The sequence below is a fragment of the Pan troglodytes genome, chromosome 2 (assembly GCF_028858775.2).
Source record: "Pan troglodytes isolate AG18354 chromosome 2, NHGRI_mPanTro3-v2.0_pri, whole genome shotgun sequence".
Lineage (NCBI taxonomy): Eukaryota > Metazoa > Chordata > Mammalia > Primates > Hominidae > Pan > Pan troglodytes.
The window spans coordinates 104,014,716-104,027,060 of NC_086015.1; the positions used below are offsets into that span (position 1 = coordinate 104,014,716).

Here is a 12,345-nt window from a genome sequence, read left to right on the forward strand (position 1 = left end):
TATTTTTTTTCTGTTTAAAAAAAAGTGTGTTTTGTGACCAGGAGAATTGGCTCTGTAAGAAATGGGCAGCGAGACAGGTTAGTTTGTTACTAAATGGATATTTCCTTCCAGTTCTTAATATATTTGCTCTTTCACTGAAGTGGCACTGAGACCCCCAAAATGAGAAGTTAGTCGTAATCATCGTTTATGGCTTTTAAAAGATTTAACTGCTCATGGAAAGTCAAACACTTGAATTATGAATGGCTTCCTCATTAAAAAAAATGGCCTCTATTTGGGTGGTGAGCATTCCCACTGGACTTAGGATATATAGTCTTTAAATTGCTGTTTTCTGTTTTGCCATAAACAAGACAGCTGCTGTCAGTGCACGGAATTCAGACATTAACAAATGTCATGTGGGCTTGGCACTCTCTAAAGAATGTGTGTTTTCTAGAGAAATAGTTGCAGAAGACTTTTGGGTTCCTGGGCAAGCCAACAAGAGCCTATATTTATAGGAGAACAGAAAAAAGTAAAGGGAAGAGAATAAAGAATAAAAGCAGACCTCAAAAGCCAGTGTTCTTAGTGGCATCATAGGGCTGCACCTAAATAGTAGCTGGGCACAGGGAAAATGATAAGATGTGGTTGACTCAAAATTTGTATTCAGATGAAAATTAACCTTAAGTTAGGGCCACTTTAAATGTTAAAAAAAAAAAAAATCACCAAAGAGCCATATTTAGCCTGAGGGTAAGTGTATGTGTTTCCCTTTGTAATTACAGTTGTTTTCTTTGCACGTTTTTCAGCACTTTTGGGGCATAGTAACTAAAATTCCATAAAATGTTGCTGAAATATCTGTACTATAAATGTGCAAGCTCCACATGCAATTGTGGTGACTAATTCAGGTGAACATGGATTTTCTTCTGTCTACCCTGAAATGAATCCTACCACTAGGAAATAATTTCTTTGATTTAAATCATTGTCTCATGCACAGGTCAGCAATTTTCAGTTTAATGATAGAAACCCAACTCAAATTAGGTTAAAGGTGAAAGTAATTTAATGGATCAGTTAATGTAAAGTCCAAGGACCGAGTTGGTAGGATTACTATGTGTTTTAGTTTGCCTGGGCAAGTCCCAATTTGTGCCTGTTTTTCTGAGTTAAGCATTACCAGCAGCCCCTTTTACCTTCAAGTGTCATGGTTTGAGTTATGAAATATATGATAATGCTAACTTTAGGTCTATTTAGAACAAGTGATATGGGAGGGGGCAGGGAAGTGCTGAGTAGAGAAGGGCAGGGTCCCTGGTGAGGGCTCCACCCTGGGGTCTGCTCCCATGGACCTAAGTGAGAACAGGCACTCCTGTTTTCATGCCCAAATGTTGCATTTTCCAAGGCCACTCTGGCCCACCACGACCCCCATCCTGTGTCCGTATAAACTCGAGACCTTAGCGACACACACATAAGGGGCTGAACATCGAGAAGAGCAGAGGAAAAGAGCGGTGGAGAATGGTGGGGTGGTGTGGCAGAGAAGGAGGGAAGAGGCTTCTGAATGTTGGCCAAGGACAGCCAGACTCCAGGGGAAGATCACCTTCCCACTCCATTCCCCTTTTCCAGCTCCCCATCCACCTCACCGAGAGCCACCTCCACCACTCAGTAAAACCTTGCACTCATCCTTCAAGCCCACGTGTGATTCGATTTTGCCGGTACACTGGGCAAGAACTCAGGATACAGAAAACTATCACACTGGCCCTCTGCCCTGGCGATAAGGCAGAGGGCTTATTGAACTGATTAACACAAGCTGTCTGCAGATGGCAAAGCTGAAAGCGCACACTGTAACACACAACCACTTGGGCTCTGGGAGTGGCAGACACCCACCCATAGACGGTGCTGTGGGGTTGGGGCCCAGAGGCTTTCCCCACGACCTCTTCACCTGCCTGTCTGCATGTTCCGCCTAGGAGGCAGGGAGCCCAGCGAGCCACACCCCTGTCACATGCCCTGTGACGGGGATCAGGGAACTCTATCCTTTCACAGGGAGTGCTAAGAATGTGTCAGATATTCTTTTTCTCTCCGTCTCCTGGCTCTGTGTGCTTCTGTATTTGATGTCATTCTAAAATTGGGTTTAGGTGGCTGGAAATTGGCTATTGGCATCCCTAATCTTATAGCCTAATGATCTAACAGGAAGAGACCTTTTTTCTCTTAGTATCCACAAGTAAAATCTCATGGAATGACTCTAATTCTAGTTATCATTCCAGCAGGAAAACAGAAAGCACATTAAGTATTTAAAATAAAATTTTAAAGCAGACAGTTGGTTTTGTGGTGTTTAACAAGCTCAGAGACAAATTGGAGAATGAGGCAGGAAATGTAGAGATTAGCAAAATAAGAAAGCAGAAACCTCTTTTAAGCCAGAGAGATAAAGTAAGAAGAATTTCCACAGCCAGGCCTGCGGCTGAAACCAGGGCGGGCCAATGGTGGGAGCTGCAGCCAAAAAGAGGCAGCCTGCTCTACCCAGAAAGAAGAACCGAAGAAGAATCCTGGCTTCCCCTTTCCTCCTGTCCTGCAGCCTCCCATCAACATCTTCCACTGGCTGCAGCCTGCTGAGCCCGGGCCAAGTCCCCCCGTATTACACAATACAACAGGCGCAAGGAGAGGAGAGAACTGAAGGCAAACAGGCCCAGGACTGGCATATCTTGCTTGGGTAGTGTACCCACAGGCATTGTGTTCTGGGAATATTGCTCCAGCTTGGGTCACATACCCACTATGAAGTGGACAGATGGAAGATGACTTGGTTGATAGAATAGCATGGACTGGAGAAAAGACAATTACATCAGGGAAGGGATGTTGGCATCAAAACATTAAAGAACTTCTACTACACTCCCTGACAAAGTACAAGTACTCCCTGGGAAAGAACTACTTTAAAACTCGTCAGTCATCTGCCTTGTCTGAGCAGGGTTTGAATAGGGTCAGTAGGGAGATCAAGAAATTAGGGAGACCAAGAAATTATTTGGTGCCTTGGAAGTTGAGGAGCAAAAAGAGAAATTAGAAGAGCAGAAGGGTGACTTACTTTAAAAAGAGGGGATTGCAGGAAAGGGAGACTCAAGGCACTGCAGAACTCATTTTTGTGATATTGTATGTGGGCAGCTGTGCCTTTCTGTGTTTTCTGGTTTATTTTGTGTGATAACAGTGCCCAATAGCCTTTATTTTTTATTGTGGTGGCATGTGCAGTTTCTTTGGGGAGCAAACCATCCTAACCTTTGGATTTCCTTTTCTGGGTCTTAATTGACAATTCAGAGTTCACTGTTAAATTGTCAGCGTTTGGATTGCTTTTTCTCTTATCTTTCCTATTTTAAAGTTTATCTTGCCTCTCTTTTTTTTTTTCCTGTCACCAACAAAGGGAGATCATTCTCAAGCTCATTGCTATCAGCTTATCATTGCCTCATTCAGAAGAGCTTGGCATTTTTTGTAAGTGTTTGGAAATCTGAGACAAAAGTGTCAACTGGATTTTACCAGTCTGTCAAACACCGGAGCTCTCTGGCTCTGTGGAAACCCCTTAATGTAACCTTTTAGTTCCTATGGCTCCTCAGATGAGGTCCAAGACTGTTCCACACTGGGGGTTGCGGGGAGGGGGGTTACTGAAAGAGGAAACTGCTGTAACAATTTCAGCTTTAAAAAATATTCACATACAACTCAATAGCAAAAAAAACCCAAAATCAAAACCAAACAAAACAAAAAACCTGATTAAAAAATGAGCAAAGGACCTGAGTAGACATTTTCCCAAAAAACACATGTAAGTTGCCAACAGTTATATGAAATGATGTTCAACATCACTAACCATCAGGGAAATGCAAATGAAAGCCACAATGAGATATCACTTCATACTTGTTAGAATGGCTATGATCAATAATGTTAAAAGATAACAAGCGTTAGCTAGGATGTGGAGAAAAGGGAATCCTTTTACATTGTTGGTGGGAATTGAAATTGGTACACCCACTATAGAAAACAGTATGAATGCTCCTCAAAAAATTACAAAGAGAACTACCATATGACCCACAATCCCTTTGATGGGTATATATCCAAAGGAAATGAAGTCGGTACTTCAGGGAGATATTTCTGCTCCCACGTTTATTGTGGCATTATTCATGATAGCTAAGATATACAAACAACATAAGTGTTCATTGAAGGATGAATGGATAAAAAAATTATGATACAGGCACACACACACACACACACACACACACACACACACACACCATGGAGTACTATTCAGCCTTAAAAAAGGAGGTACTGCTATTTGTAATAACATGATTAACCTGAAGGATATTATGATAAGTGAAATAACCCAGACACAGAAAGAAACGTACTGCATGATCTTACTTATATGTAGAATCTAAAAATAAGTCAAGCTCATAGTAACAGAGAGTAGAATGGACTGGGACTGGGAAGTTGGGGGAAAGGGGAGATGTTGGTCAAATGGTACAACATTCAGTTATAGGATAAATAAGTTCTGGAGATATAATGTACAGCATGGTGACTATAGTTGATAACGGTGTATTACACACTTGAAATTTGCTGGGAGCAGAAAAAGCAATATTCACAAAGCGTATCTTTTACAAAAGCAAAATCCATAATTCCCTAACTTTCACTATTGTCTGTTTTTCCATAATCTCTATGCTGTTTGTCTGAACACACAAGAATTTTACATAACTAATGACAATACATGATTTGATTTTCACTTATTACCTAGTTATGCAGTCTTCTTAATGATTGCATAATATGATATAATTTACTAAGTTGTTTCCCTAGTATTGTATATTTAGATCATTTTAATATTTAACATGTAGTGACACTGTGATGAATAAACTAGTACATGTATTTTTTCCTTTCTTTTTCATTATTTCCTTAAAATAAATTCTCTTGACTCAGATAAATGTGCCAAATTCTCTTGACCAGATAAATGTAAGACCCTAGTGTATATTGGTATATTGTTTAGAAAACATTGCAAGAATGTATAATGTCATCAACATTTGGAGGACCATAAACTTTTTTTAATACAGTTGTTTGTTGCAGTATTTTCTTATTTATAATTTTGGCCCATTTTCAATTGAGGTATTGTAATTTTTTCTCAGAAATTTGTGTTTCTTATCTATTATAGATCATAGCCTTTTAACTATTACACTTGGTGAAAATATTTCTTCCAGTTTATTGTTTTCTTCTCTTTTTAGAATAATGAAATGATTACTCTGGATTTGATTGTAAATGTCCAAAAGATTAATAGAGCGTTTAGGATTTTCTGAGTTTATATGCCCTTACCCAGGCAGAATAATTTTTCATGTTAGATTAAGAAATATGTTAAGAACTATGCAGAAACTTCTAAAATGTAGAACAGTGGCATAAATATGCTACGTGAGATCAAATGACTCATGTATGACACGTGACATCTCTAACCCTTCTTTACATCAGATAGCAGTTGAGTAGGGTTCCATGACAAAATTATTTTTTCCTTTCAAATGTTTTCTGTCTCTCTGTGTCCACCCCGCCTTTTCTTAAAAAGAAAACACCAAATCTTGGAGAAGTTTTATTAGCAATTATTAATTAGAAAAAATTTTAAAAACCACAAGGAGGTTCAAAGTAACGTTACATGTGTGTCATCTACATTACTTCGTTTACTTATGTACCTGTTATAATGTGTACTTGAAAAAAAGATACAAAAGCTGCTGAAAAACTGATTAAGAAGTAAGGAGTAAGGGAAAATAAGAAAAGAAACAAAAAGTATGAAGCCAGGGATGAGAGTGAGACCCAAGAATCATAATCTTGTAATTTTGCTAGGAATCAGCCACAAATTAGACTGTAAGCTTTTTAACACTCAACGTAAATATAGAAATATTACACAAATCTATCTCTTAACAATTAAACCAGAATTTCTTGGCGAAAATACAATTATTTTGACTGTATATGAAATTGGCATTAAGTTTCTTTGAAAACGTCCATTTGAATATATTACCAAATCAGAGGGCAAACTATGTTGAACGAACAGAGACCAAGATGAGATTGTTATATCTCATTTGTAAATTCAGTATATTTGCATACATGCCTGCAAGTCTGCTAAGTGCATACACTGAAAAGTTATGTATAATCAGTGTTACTCTGAAGTTACACAATACTATGTACACATAAAGACACACTTAATGCACCACAGGAAACTTTACTATCAAAAGTGGATCAGTGAGGAGTTTTTTGTTGTTGTTGTTTGTTTGTTTGTTTGAGATGGAGTCTTGCTCTGTCGCCCAGGCTGGAGGGCAGTGGCACCATCTTGGCTCACTGCAACCTCCGCCTCCCGGGTTCAAGCGATTCTTCTGGCTCAGCCTCTCCAGAAGTTGGGAGTACAGGCACGCGCCACCATGCCTGGATAATTTTTGTATTTTTAGTAGAGACGGGGTTTCACCATATTGTCCAGAATGGTTTCGAACTCCTGACCTCGTGATCCGCCCACCTTGGCCTCCCAAAGTGCTGGGATTACAGGCTTGAGCCACTGGGCTGGGCCTTTTTTTTTTTTTTTTGTCTTTTGTCTTATATTTGTGTTCCTTAATTTTGACTGGTGAAATTAGTTTTCCTTTTGCTTGTTTGCTTTGGTAGAGGGTTTGCTTTTTTTCATTTTTAAATTAATTTTATTGATGTATGATTTATATACAATAAAATACACTCATTTTAAGTGCACAATTAGATGAGTTTTAACAAATTCATACACCTGTAAAACTACTGTGCCAGACAAGATTAAACATGTTTCCATGACTGCATAACATTCCTTCATGCTTCTTCCCCTATTCTAAGCCCCAGGCAACCACTGATCTGCTTTCTATCATCAGATCCATCAGATACACACCGTTCTGTCTCTTCCAGAATATCACACGAATCATACAGTATGTTCTCTTCTGAGTCTAGGTTCTCTCACTCAGGATGTTTTTGAGATTCATCTATATTGTTGTGTGTATCAGTGGTTAGTTTCTTTTTATTGCTAAGTAGTATTTAATTGTTTGGATATACCACAATTTGTTTATGCATTCACCAGTTCATGGGCATTTTGTTGTTTCCAAGTTTTGACTATTGTGAAATTAAAGCACTATTAACATTGTTATACAAGTCTTTGTGTGGGTATGTTTATTCTCTCTCTCTGTTGAAATACCTGGCCATGTGCAGTGGTTCACGCCTGTAATTCCAGCAATTTAGGAGGGCAGGATTGCTTGAGCTCAGGAGTTTGAGACTAGCCTGGACAACATGGTGAAACCCCGTCTCTGAATCTAAAAAAAAAAAAATTAAATAAGAAATATGTAGTGAAATTGCTGAGTCATAGAGTAAGTGTATATTTACCTTTAAAAGAAACCACCAAACAGTTTTCTAAAATGTTTGTACCATTTTATGCTCCCAACAGCAATATATGAAAGTTTTGAAGTCCAATTTGTGAAGTATTTCAGAAACTGAAAATAGGTTATTTATATTTTTTGTAGGCCACTGATCATGTTTCTAAAAAAATTCCATATATGTTAACCCTTTAACAAACAAAAGAAAAAGGAACACAGAGTGGTATGCCCTAACGCTGCTATCTTTTACAAAGTATTTCTCATAGAACTATAGTTCAATTCTTATCTGTATTTTTCTTGCAACCTTGCAAGTTGGTGCTTTTGTACACGTGGAAGTGTGACCTTTATAATTTGCTGAACTTTAATATAAGCTGCTATGAAGCCACGATATAACAACTGAGACTTTATGGACCTTTGTGATAAAAAAAAGAAAATGGTATTTCTAGCCCTGTACTCAGTAGGCAACAGCAGGGTAAAGAAGATTTCCGGACTGGGAGTTGTTGTCTCAGCTATAAGTTATGTGACTTGTGGCAAGACATTTACCCCATTTACCCAGGCATCAGAACCTGAGGCTCTGTCTCTATAAAGGAAGTGGCAAGACTAGGTGAACTCTAAATTTCCTACTATCTCTAAAATTTTGTGAATCTAACTGCAGGCTGAAATTGTTCTTAAAATATTTTCTCATCTAAGTAACTTATTATTTAACTTAAAATATTTAACTTAAATTATTTAACTTAAAAATATTTTCTCATCTAAGTAACACATGAGTATGTTTTCCTTAAAAGAAAAACAAAAAACCCAACAACAAAGAACAAATTAGAGTGTTCCAGATAGAGCTAAAGTCCCCTTTGACCATTACCACCAAATCCAAGCCCCTCTTGTCTTTTTCCTCTTCTCCCCAGAATTAACCACTGTAATGAGCTTTGTGTGTAAACTTTCAGATTTTAAAGAAATATGTGCATACCTTATACACTCATAGCAACTCATAGTCTTGTGTACTTTCTTTTACATAAATGGTATAAGGAACTGTGTCAGTGGTCCCTAAGACCACTCCCACGTTTGATGAATCACTAGAAGCACTCATTAGATTCGGCAGACTCACATTCATAGCTATTATTTATTACGAAGGGATATAAAGCAAAACCAGCAAAGGAAAACGTTGCATGGGGAGAAGTGCAGAGGAAACCAGAGCAAGCTTCCAGGAGTTCTCTTCCAGTGGAGTCACACGTGATGCACTTAATTTCTCCAGCAACAAACTGTGACAACATGTGAAATATTGTCTACCAGGAAATCTCATGAAAGATTCATTAATCAGGGTTTTTATTGGGGCCTGGTCACATAGGCACCCACTGCCTGGCATGTACCAAAATTCTAGACTGCAAGAAAGCAGGTATTCTGCATAAATCACATTGTACAAACAGTTTAGACACAGTTCACCATTCTTATCAAATAATGGGACGAGAACACTCCTAAAATCCAATTTCTCAGACACCAGCCAACGGCCAATCTTGCAAGTGGGCCTTTCTGAGGACAGCAGATTCAGGCTGCTATGTTAACTATTTTCTGCACACTAACGTAACTTCCTAAAACTTGCTTTTTGCACTCATCAAAATGTTTTTGATATCTAACTTTATGCATGTGTACATTTCTTTTAATTGCTCTATAGTCCTTCATTTGAAAACAAAACAATGGGTGTGCTCTTATGTGCAAGCGTTTCTCTGGTACACTGTAAATGAAATTGTTGTGTCATAAGGCATTTTAGATGTTGATACAAACTAATGTCCCCACAACAAAGCATGAATGCCTATTTTGCCACATACTTTTTTTTTTTACAAAGTGTTATGTAACTATTTTATTTTTCTCAGATGAATATATGAAAAATGGTATCTCATTGTGGTTTTACTTTGCATCTTTTATTATAAGTCTCTCTTTATTGAAATGGCTTTTTGAGAATGCTGTTTAATTATGCATTTATATGGAGGGACTAAAAGCAGGATCCTTGGCATAAATGTTAGATTAGAGACATGAGTGTCTCCAAGTACCTAGAGTTTGATTTTGTCTCTGATATGCATGATTCCTAGACTCTGGCAACTAGGTTTCTTTTACTTTTCTTTTTCTTCTTTTTTTTTTTTTTTTTTTTTTGAGAGAGTCTCACTCTGTCACCCAGGCTGGAGTGCAATGGCGTGAGATCATGGCTCACTGAAGCCCTGACCTTCTTGGGCTCAAGGGATCCTCCTGCCTCAGCCTCCCAAGTAGCTGAGACTACACATACATGCCATTATGCCTGGCTAATTTTTTGGATTTTTATTTTTAGTAGAGACAGGGTCTCACTATATTGCCCAGGCTGGTTTCAAACTCTGGGGTCAAGTGATCATCCTGCCTTGGCCTCCCAAAGTGCTGGGATTATAGGCATGAGGAGCCACCACACTGGGCTTCGGTTTCTTTCTTTCTTTTGGAGCTGGAGTCTCGCTCTGTCACCCAGGCTGGAGTGCAGTGGCACGAACTTGGCTCACTGCAACCTCCACCTCCCAGGTTCAAGCAATTCTCCTGCCTCAGTCTCCCCAGTAGCTGGAATTACAGGCGAATGTCACCATGCCCGGCTAATTGGGCCTAGGTTTCTTAAATGAGCCTAACAAAGCTACTCTTGATCAAATGAAAAGTTATATCTTCTTGCACATCTTGTGGCATTTGTATGAGTCTACTAGGGCTACCATAACAAAACACCACAGACTGGGTGGCTTAAACATCAGAAATTTATTTTCTCATAGCTCTGGAGGCTGGAAATAAAAATTTGGTAAGTTTGGTTTCTTCTGAGGGCTCTCTCCTTGGCTTGCAGAAGGCTGCCTTCTTAATGTATCTTCACATGGCCTCGCCTCTGTGTGCACCCATCTCTGGTTTCTCTCTGTGTGTCCTAATCTCCTCTTCTTATAAGGACATCAGTCATACTGAATTAGGGGCTCACCCCAATGACCTCATTTTAACTTAATCACCTCTTTAAAGAATCCATCTCCAAATACAGTCACCTTTTGAGGTGGTTCAATATATGAATTCTGGGGGAAGGATGCAATTCAGCTCACAATTGCATTTCTCTTTCAACTTGAAATCTGACAGGTAATTTAGCAGAGAGGTAACTTAGCACTGTCTCCAGGGGATGTAAATGAAGAAAAGTGAATGATTTCAAATTACTAAGAGACAAATCCTACATGGCTAGGGAGTTAGGAACTTACCCGTTGACAGCTGATCCTTTTGTTTTTTCTGGGAGCTTGCCCTGTAAAGTGGTGGGGAACTTAGTTTTCATTATTTTATTCAATAACTATGTATTGAATGTCTAGATCAGCCTCTAGTGATACAAAATCTAGGAAGAACTGCCTTTGAGAGTAGTTTCTCTAAAGAGAGATTGGACATAGAGCACCATGGTAAGGCAAAAGCATTTTAGGGATTTCACGGATGTGAAGCTGGTAGGACAGGTTGTAGTATTTTGCTTAGCTAGTGCTAAGAATCACTCACTCAAAGGTACAAAGTAAGAAATCGTTCCTTTCTCCTTCATTATCTCTGCATAGGGTGGCAGCTTCCTATGTTCACACAAGCAAATCTTTACATTTAGCCAGTGAAGGTGAGGCTGAGCTGACTAGCTGGCTCCTGTTTGGTCCTCATGACTCCCCTTCTGTTTGGAGTTCTCTTTTTTAGCTAGCTGCTGCCACAACAGAGCTGATTCTTGGCAAGGGACATAACTTCTCGTTGGAAATTCTCATCCAAGGAGGAATGTACACGCTTTCCTTTGTTCTTCTGAGGACATATAAGATGACTCAAATTCTCAAAATGATTTATACTAAGTACTAAAGAAGAACATGATGAAACATAGATTTTATCTAACTTGCTAACAGGGCTCATAGTCTTTGTCTCATTTCTTGTCCAGTCTGAGAATCCCGTTTTCATTCTTAGAATTTTTCCCCCCTTTCCTTCCATGTGAGGAGTTTTAGCTACACAGACTTTCAGGGAGGAAGAGCAGGTGGTAGGTAAGTTGGTTGGTTGACTCCTTCTCTTAAAATCACAGTGTAAGTCTTAACCCTTCTTCAGATGAAACATGGAAAATAACCTGTGTAGTGCAGAATCTCATATCTTTCCTTGCTACAGTCTGGGTCAAAGATATTTCCTTGCACTCCTTCTCCTTCCTTCACATATCCTCAACTTTAATATACTACCATTAAGCAGTATTTTCTTTTTTTTTTTTCTTAGCAGTTCCTTGGAAGAAATGAGTAGTATTTTCTAGTTCAAGACTATGCTCAGTGTTCATTTAAAACCAAATTCATCTAGATGCAGAAAAGAAGGCCAGTATGTATCTACAGACATAGTAGAAGAGACCCATGTTCTTGGTAAGTGAGGTAACTGGTTCAATTCAGGTTATGGCTCTGTCACTAGTTATCACCTGTATTTATTGGGAGCTTAAGTACATAGATGTGCATCAGCTTCGACTTGAGAAATCACCAGAACCCCACCTCTCAAGTTCCATAGAAGTAGCTGGGAATAGGCTTTACCATTAAACAAGACTTTACTGATGGCTTCGGGATGAAGCATGAGGGAAATTACAACATAAAGAGCCTCAAGTTGCTTTCAGAGTCCATGAGCTCCATGAGCTCCAGCCTTTCCACAAGGCCAGCTTATGGGTGCCTCTCTTCCTAGTGTACAGATTACCACAGTGTAACAGGGACCAGCTTATTTCTCCTCAGTAGCAGGACTCTTGAGTGCCCCCTCACTGGGGATCCTCAGCAGATACTCTTTTCACCTTATAATAGGCCAAGGTTCACCTCCTTATCTCCTGCCTCAGGATCTGACCTCTTTTTAGTTTAAATATACTACTATAACAGTAGTATAATTCACTTCCTTCAGGGAATATTTTACCTTTGCCATATGGTTGTGGTTTTACCCCATCCCAAACCATCTTAATGACATCATAATACTATTATCTGACAGCAGTGCATCTCCCCAAATCTGTATTATTCAGTTTTAAAAAATAAGCAATGAATAA

General features: G+C 39.0%; 1 protein-coding gene across 2 annotated transcripts in view; it reads left to right on the forward strand.

Moving 5' to 3' along the window:
• Positions 1–11,283: 11,283 nt before the first annotated feature.
• Positions 11,284–12,345, forward strand: part of TFG (trafficking from ER to golgi regulator) — a 42,311-nt gene continuing 41,249 nt past the window's right edge. Inside the window, exons 1-2 of one of the 2 annotated variants that reach the window (XM_001145321.5) lie at positions 11,284–11,335; positions 11,556–11,692. The gene's annotated coding sequence lies outside the window, so the exon portion shown is untranslated. The remainder of the gene's footprint in view (positions 11,336–11,555; positions 11,693–12,345) is intronic. The other variant, XM_009446006.4, reaches the window with a different exon arrangement.